General features: G+C 50.9%; 1 long non-coding RNA gene across 1 annotated transcript; it reads left to right on the top strand.

Moving 5' to 3' along the window:
* On the top strand, positions 1–5,854 carry LOC149917983 (uncharacterized). The gene is made up of 3 exons (XR_016467390.1): positions 1–349; positions 783–947; positions 3,707–5,854. It is a non-coding gene; the product is annotated as an uncharacterized LOC149917983 (long non-coding RNA).
* Positions 5,855–6,943: the final 1,089 nt, after the last annotated feature.

The following is a 6,943-nucleotide window of genomic DNA, read 5'->3' as shown; positions in this document are numbered from 1 at the left end:
TTTTTTAATCCTTTGATGTCACAGTGAGATGCTATTCTACAGTAACTAATCTGCTGGCTTCTTGGGAGGCTGAGTAAACACTGGCATGGCTGCACAATATGTTTGTTAGGGGGATGTCAGACAGGGGTAGTGTTCCTTACGCTGTGAACCAGTGGCCGCACACAAGCCAGGAGCACTTGTCCTCCCTTATGGCTGTTTCTGCTTTGTTCACAGACTTCCCAAAGGACAGACCCTGTACCCACACACCCTGAGGATGCGTGCCTGCAGGTGCTGCTGGACTCGTGAGTGCAAACACCACGATGGGGTACCCCCAGCCCTGCGCCATGCTGCACTCCTTGCTCTCTGTGGGGTGAGTGTGCTGGGCCCAGCAGTCCCTGCTTGATCCAGTGCTGGGGCAGAACACTGAGGGGTACCTCCTGCTCGGGGGCTGCTGGGCTCTGTCAGGTGCTGGGCTCGTGGCAGCTGCTGCATCCCTGTGCAAACCACACACTCTGTGCTGCGGCGGTGTTCCAAGTTCAATAACTGCTTCAAGGGTCTGCAAATATTAAAGAACTGTGAGGTTATTTAACCTGGAACAGAGCAGTTCAGCCACATAAGACTGCTTATAAAAAATGAATGAATTAATCTGATAAGAATCACAGTCTTTGCTATGTGATGTGATAGAAATAGGTTACTGTTTCTGCCCTGCTCTGTTCCCAAGCATAATTCCCACGTTTCTGTGAACTGAAATACACTTGTTTTGCTTCTTCACTCAAATTCACTGACCATTGTTCTGCCTTCAGAGAGTGCAACAAAGAACACGGGCAAACAATACACCGTAAGTCAGAAGTTAAGTGAGCGCTGCACAGCAGTCTCCAGCGTGAGATCCCAGTTTGCTGCTTTGGAGTCTGTTGGATACTTCAGTTTGGAGCCTCCAGCCTCAGAACTCACACACAGAGTGGAACGAGGTACAAGTTAATTAACACCTGTTAACGTGGCTCATTCAGCTCTCGCACACTGTTAGCAGCACTGTAGAGTCACAGATAGACTCGAGAAGAACTGAGGATGTACAGCCAGATCTGTCTTATTTTGCTTAAATAATAAAGATACACATTCACAAAGCAAACTGCCAAAAGCAATTCAATACCCTGTCCTAGGCCAGTCTACAAGAGCAGAATGATGGTATGATGTAAAAGATAACAAGTTCCAGAAACTTTTCCACCTGGAGATTTATGACTCAATTATCAGTTTCCCATCTTGATTGGAACAGCTTGCAAGACTATAATTAATATTTGCTAGCTGCTTAGGTCAGACAGCGGGACAGAAGGTTCAACATTTCTCTACTGAAGTCGCCGAGGTGCTGTGCAGAGCAGCTGGGAGCAGCCCCATCCTGCAGCGCCCTGCCAGCACAGCACCATGCTGGCTGCAGAGCTCCTGCTGCAGGGAAAGCTCTGTTCTCTTCGCACTGAGACCGGAGCCCAACTTCTTCCCCTGCTGATGCAAAGGTAAAAGCAAATCCCACCAGTGAGGTCCTGCAGCTGAGGCTGCCCTGCAGAGCCACACAGAGCTGCTGTCCCTGCCCTGGGCACTGGATGGGCAGCACAGAGGCTCTGTCTGTCCCTGCCAGCAGCGCTCAGGTTCTGCCTCAGGATGCCACTGCGTGAGCTCTGGGTCTGCATTTACAGCAACCTCCCGGATTCTGGACTATAAATGCAATTTGTCAAATTAAAGGAAGACTGCAAACTTTTCAACACGTGTTAAATAGGATCTGGCTGCGTATCTTAAGGCAGTGAGAGCCTTTCCCCTCAGGGTCCCTGATGTGACAGGGACGTAGTGCTGCCCCGACACGCCATGGGGAGCCCACAGAGCTGCTTTGGCCCCACAGCACTTGATGCCCCCAGTCTGCTCCCCACCAGTGCTGCTGCAGCATTACTTGGGGCTCTAGGATCAGGCTAAACCTGCAGTCACCTGAGAAGCTGTTTCACTGCATCCCTGCTGAAGGACGAGAGGCTTCATCTCCCTCTTGTTATGCTGAGACAAATGGCACCTTGGCAGGCAAACCTATGGCTGTCAGATGAGGAGAGAAGCAAGGCTATTTTAAAAGCCAGTAATTACCTCTGATAAAAGGGAGCTGCACAAGGGAAATAGGCTCCTACGCTGCGGTGGGCTTCAGCTTCTCCTCCTTTAGGACTGACAGAGGGGAGAGAGAGGATACGGAGGAAAAATCGCTGATCCCCATGTGTGCCCATCAGAGCTGATATCCCGTGCTAGAGAATTTCACCTTCTGCCTAAATTCTGTGGTGCAGAATCAGGCTGTGCTGCGGAGGATGCTGGGCCCTGGCTGGGCTGTGGAGGGTGTGGGGCTGAGCACTGAGGAGCTCTGCCCAGAATGGGGCTGTGCCCACCATGGGGCTGAGCCCCCCACAGGGCTGGAGACCTTCCACACCTCATGCTCTGCAGGACCCACGGTGGGTCCCACTACCTCATGCAAAGCCACGGGGCTGAGTGCTCAGAAAGGAGAATCAGGCATGCTCCAAAGCAGGCAGGTACTGCGCTGTGCTCTGTCTCCAGCTCAGAAGCTGACATGGGGACAGGTTCAGCCTGAGGTCACTAAAACAACCCTGAGAGTCATGTTTAGAAAGCTACCTCAGACACCACCTCACCTTTACTGCTTTTTCTGCTGTAGGCAAGGAAACATTCCCCCAGCATTCTGGCCAACACTTTCTGGGAATTGCAAGAAACAGCAATGATATTTTTATTTTACATATTTTATTTTACGTATTCAGTTTGCTCATTTCCAAGGGAGATGTTGTGCCTGAGTCTTTTGCCCGGAGACTCTCTTCCAGTGCACTGAGGGTGTCTGTTCCCATTAGAAATGCTGTAGCAAATAGGAATAACATGCAGCATTTCAACAGAATCTTCAGGCCCACAAAGAAAACCCCCTCTGTTTATTCTGCTGTGCTCTTTATTTATTTATTTTCGGCGTGATGCAGCGTATGAAGAGGAAAGCGATCCTAAAGGAATTACGACTTGTGGAGATTAGATAAATAAGACTACTATAAAAGCCGTACTAAAAGCAGTTTTGCAGACGAATTCTAACAAATTGTGTAGTGGTTTGTAATTCCGATATGTGAACGTGAAGCTATTTCTGAAACTAAGATTTTGGTAATAAGTATGCACTTGAATTTTAGTTAAGATAATAATATGCCCTGAGGGTACATCTTCTTGAAACCGCTTTGCATGCGTGCCATATTCTTTTAGAAATAAAAGGAGCTGCTATTATTTGACAGTAACTGCATATGCAGAGATAATTAATAAGAGGATGCACCCCGTGTGTGCTGTCCTATGGGGTGTGCAGTGTGCTGCACTGAGCACGGCGGTGCTGTGGGTGAGTGGGGTGATGGCCCATGAGCTGCGGGGCTGAGCAGAGGGCCACAGGCACAGAGGGGAGGGGATGGATGCTTGGGGAAACTACGCAGGCTGTTGGTGGTTTTGCCCAAATAAGAGATTGTTGTGCTCTGCTTAGCAAATGCTTTTGTTATTCCAGTAATTGTTTTGGGGGGAATTGAGAAAAAATGCTACTTAGAAGAGTTAAATGGCAACTGGAGAGACTGCGGTTATTAGCTCAGAAAGGGAAGAGTCTCAGGTGACCTTTCTTGTGCAGAAAGCTCTGCTATCGACTGCATATTATACATATTGGAATAACACGCACATTTGGCTTTCATAGGAGGACTGATGCCAGGACGTGTTGGCCACCAGGCAGTGGGTGGGAGCCGGAGGAGACCAAGCATCTGTGAGCTGCTGCCAGATGTGGAGCATCCCTGGTCCTGGAGCTGAGCCCTCCGAGCCGCCACCCACAGAACAGCACCCCTCAGCCCCACTGCTGGCCTTGGCCGGTCTGTCACTGCCCAACTGATCCCCCCTCGGGCTCCCTTCTGCTGGCAGTTCTCTCCAGCATCACTTTTTTTTCACACAGCTGTACCTCAGAGACGTGCTGTGTCTGACCTCAGGGCTTTTCAGACCTTTTGTTCGGGTTCCTCTGGCATCCTTCAGTAGATTAACAGAGCGTAAAGGATCAAGTTTGGGAGGTGGAGGGGACAGATAACTGAGTGCTGCAGCACCACAGCCCAGCACATCCTCACCCCAAGGCGGGGCCATGCCCCCAGGCTGGAAGTCACACTGGATGCAGTGACCAAAGGGAGCCGGGGCTGCCTGGAGTGACCCCCATTCCCAGCTGGATTGGTGCTGCTGCTTGGAGAAAGCCAAGGCACAGCACCGGAGCCCATGCTGGGTCCCAGTCCGTGGCTCACTGAGCACAGAGCTGGCACTGCCCAGGCACAGGACGGCAGCCCTGCAGACGGCTTATCTCTGTGGCATTTCTCAAGTTCTTCATGGCTGGACATGAGAGCGTCTGCTGCAGTGGGGAGAAATCAATATCATTACTATGCCATCGGGCTACATCTAACTACAATATCCTGGACAAGCAGGAGGCACATCATTCACAGATAATGCTGCATTGCAGGTGAAAGGAAAATGTCATGGCTGGAGGGGAGTGAGCGGAGGGGAGAACAGTAATAAAAAAAAACAATCCAGTTCACCTTTTCCCATGAAAGCAATTACAGAAGGCACTGGGCTTTGACACGGCTCTGTAATTAACAGGAAGGAAACGGTTAAAGATTAGTGGCTATTAACGAGATGCTCTGTAAGCAGCTTACTGGCCCCATACTCTGGGAGGTCTGTGGGCAAGCTAAGCAGCTTGGGCTTTTGCATAGGTGACCTCTCCTCCTGATTCCGAATTTAATTATGCATGGACCAGTGCCTGGGTGGACTCGGGCTGGTGCCCAGGGAGCTGCACCTGGGAGGGAGCAGCAGCAGTGTGAAAGGAGCTGAGCTCATGGTCACACCTGTCCTGCGGGGTGGTGGCGAAGGCAGGTGCAGGTTTGTCTCCCAGTTAACGTATTTTGGGGTCCTGAGACCAAAAGAAGTATCTCCTCTCCTTCCTCTACTTTTATCCAAGTAGAATGGTGACCTTCCCCTCTGTCAAAAACCAAGACTGAAACCCTGCAAGCAATAAAGTGCAACTGAGAGGCATCCACAAGCTGCGTGTTGCTTTGGTTGGGGTTTATGTCAGCTCAGCCTGCCCAAGGGCCCAGCAGGAGCCAGCAGCAGGGCTGTGCCTGGGGCTGTCCCCAGGGCTGCGTGCAGCTCAACTGCAGGCACGGAGCGCTGCATCTCACGGGGCAGCGCTTTGCTTCTCCTTGGCCAAGCACAAGGCTCCTGCCAGGTGGGAATAATTACGGTGACCTGCCTCAGGCTTGGAGAATATTTGCCCATTCAACAGTTTACACTGAATATAAATAGCAGATTCCTCCCTGTGCATGCACAGTCAAGGCAAAGTAGCTTTCTGTGCCCTGATGAACGCGCAAGTACTCATTAACCCCTTGCATGCTGTAGGGCAGCCGACCTCCTGGACGAACTGTGGGCAGAGTGTCTTCTGCTGCCACCAGCCGTCCCCTGCATGCCAGGCATGGGACCAAAATCCAGTCAGTGCCATTGTGGGGTCCTCTGAGAACGTCCCCATTTCCCAGTCTGCACCCCTGCAGCGTGTCCACCTCCCCAGTACGTGGGAGAGGAAATGTCTGCGAGAAAACCTAACTTGAAGTGCATTCGAAGTACAGGAGGGCTGTGAGCACCTGTCAAAGAGCTTCTCCACAATTTCTAGTCTGGAAAAAATAGACACTGGTACTTCTGTGCAATCTGGGACTTTCCATGGGTGGAGAAGTTCTCCTGTGTGCAGAGTGTGAGTTCCAGAAGCAGTGGGAACATCTCTGCTCAGCATCCAGCATGCACAGCTCCTCTGAGCACTTGACGCCAATCTGGGCAATTTTCTGAATCTTTATTACACTTTGATTCTGATTATCAAAGGGAAAAATCCATGGTAAGCTTAAATAAACAAATTGCCTGCTCTTACTTCATGTGTTCATTGCTATGCACACTGAGAGCACTTCAGGGATGGGAGACTTCTCTCACAGCTTGTTTGTGCAAAACTGCTATCTGGAATACCTAACTGCACGGATCAGTTTCAAATATTCAAAATATACGTGCTTGTGTTAAAACGCAAAGTATTTCAAATACAAACACATTTAGCAATAAAATTATAAGTGGCCAATGAAGATTGTGAGGGATGTTCTGATGTTCTGTCTGGATTTCCAGCACTGAACTTCTGCTCCCAGTAGCAGAAGCCCACCTGCCTTCCAGGCCAACGGGGGGAACTCCTCAGCCACCAGGTCACTGCTTCTTTGAGGGGTGTGTGCAGAAGAAAAACAGACAGAAGGGCAGACCGTGTGCTCCAAGCTGAGATGCCGGACTGAGGGCACTGGGGCTGTGCTTGGGGTGCCTGCTGCAGGCAAGGCGAGTCACATCTCTAGTGCCATGACTACCAGGTGTGGTACTGGCAGGGCTCTGACTGGCTGCAGTATGCACCGTGCCAAGAAACGGCCTTATGGACTCATTACAGACTGATAGAAATTAGTCAGATTGTTGCTATGCCTGTGCCCCTGTTTGCGGCGGTGGTAGAAGCAGAGGTCACCTGGGGAGGAATTTGGGCAGGGCAGCTCCATGCACCAACCAGGACCTGCAGGCACTTGAGGGGCTGAGGGAGTGGGGGGGGCCCAGCCCAACCCTGCATCCCTCTGGGCTCTCAGAGACAAGCATGGCCAAGGAGTGATCTGCAGTTCCAGGTCAGCGCCTGGGCCTCCGGGCAATGCTTCTCTGTCATCTGTACTGCAGATGGGGGTTGCTGTCGCTGTGAGGATTTGCAAACTGTCATTTAATTTAGCCTCCCGCCTTCCCAGAGGTGATGGTTTCATTGGAGGTGTGAGGATTTATGCAGTTCCTGCTTTTAACTCACATTACTCATCCTCACTCCTAATTCAAGTCCGGCGTCCTGAGCTGAGAAATGGAA

The sequence above is a fragment of the Phasianus colchicus genome, chromosome 5 (genome assembly GCF_987193195.1).
Source record: "Phasianus colchicus chromosome 5, bPhaCol1.hap1.1, whole genome shotgun sequence".
Taxonomy (NCBI): Eukaryota; Metazoa; Chordata; class Aves; order Galliformes; family Phasianidae; genus Phasianus; species Phasianus colchicus.
The sequence above is the reverse complement of the archived record's forward strand: the minus strand, read 5'-3'. Positions and strand labels throughout refer to the sequence as shown.